Source organism: Penaeus japonicus, unplaced genomic scaffold (assembly GCF_977035675.1).
Source record: "Penaeus japonicus unplaced genomic scaffold, GWHDUDI00000001_assembly GWHDUDI00000001, whole genome shotgun sequence".
Classification (NCBI taxonomy): domain Eukaryota; kingdom Metazoa; phylum Arthropoda; class Malacostraca; order Decapoda; family Penaeidae; genus Penaeus; species Penaeus japonicus.
In genome coordinates this window covers 31,550,500-31,552,054 of record NW_028234403.1, presented here as the reverse complement: position 1 = coordinate 31,552,054, position 1,555 = coordinate 31,550,500, and positions in this window count along the sequence as shown.

Below are 1,555 nucleotides of genomic sequence, written 5' to 3'. Positions count from 1 at the left end.
ATACTTTCTCTTAATAACTGGAAACATAAGCGCATAATGAGGTACGTGATTTATGAATATAATAGCGGAACATCTGTCATACATAAACTATAGGATTTATGGCCTCTCTTCTGCATTATTATAACTTGCATGAAATTAGTTAGTGTATAATTAAACCACTCAGATTTTTGTAACTAGTGAATCAGCTTTTTTCACTAATTGCGTGCTATCCGTTTGTTTATTTGTTTTTCTTGTTTGTTTATCTACTTTATCAATCTGTTCAGTATTTATCCTTTTTTTTTATCAATTCATCCACTGATTTATCTTCAAGTCTCTTCCGGTTTCTTCTAAATGAATAAAAAAAATTCTTCATTTTATTTCTTATTCCTATCTATGTATTTGTGTATCGGTCAGTATGTTTACATTATCATTTATTAATTTATCTAGAAAGATATGTATATATTCATGTATTGTCTTCTTTTTTCCTCCGCTAATAAAATGCCGATGAAGTTTTGACGAAGTAATAATGATTCTTTAGAAATATATACGTAACTAAAGCACACATTAAAAGAAAGAAAAAGAGAAAAGAAAGGAAGGAAAAGAAAAGAAAAGATTTTTTTTTATACATATCTATCTATATATATATATATATATATATATATATATATATATATTCATATATATGTATAAATAAATATATATATATATATATATATATATATATATATATATATATATATGGTATGATAACAGGAACACCGATAATAATGATTATAAAAACGATGATGATAGAAGTAGTGGTAATAATGATATTGATAATGATGATGATAATAAGGATGATGATATGATGGTAATAGGGATAGTTATAATTATGATAAATATAATAACAATAATGATAAATACTGATGGAAATAACGTCATCATCAACAATAATAATGACAGTGAGGATAAGGATGATGTGAAATATAATGATGATGATAATAATAATATCTGAAAGGATGATAATGATATCTACAATGATAATGATTATAGCAGCAATTATAATGATAAAACTAACCTAACAATATCAATGAGGATTGTAATAATAATGACGCAAATAGTAAAATGATGATAACAAAAGTGATGGTAATATTGATGATAATAATATTAATTATGATAATAAGGATAACCACAACAATAATAATTACTTTAGTGAACATGAGAGATAGAGACAGACCATGAAAAAGACGAGCAAGGGAATTTAAATGACCAATAGAAAAAAAGGTTATACGAATATGTGTTGAAAATTAGTAAATCAAAAAGAATCAGAAGAGTGATTGAAAGTCAAATACAGATGAATAAACTGAAGTGTGTAAAATGAACAAATAAGATGTTAAAATAAGATATTTAGTATAAGTCTACAAATGCATGATGAACAAACATGGAAAAGAAATTTCACCTGTTGAATAAACATTAATAAGTAAAAAAAATGTTTGTATTTGTTAAAGTAGATTGATGACATTCATGTTAAGCAAACGAATTTATCAATCACATACACAAAAGAATAAATAATCAAAATATTCACGTCACAACAGAA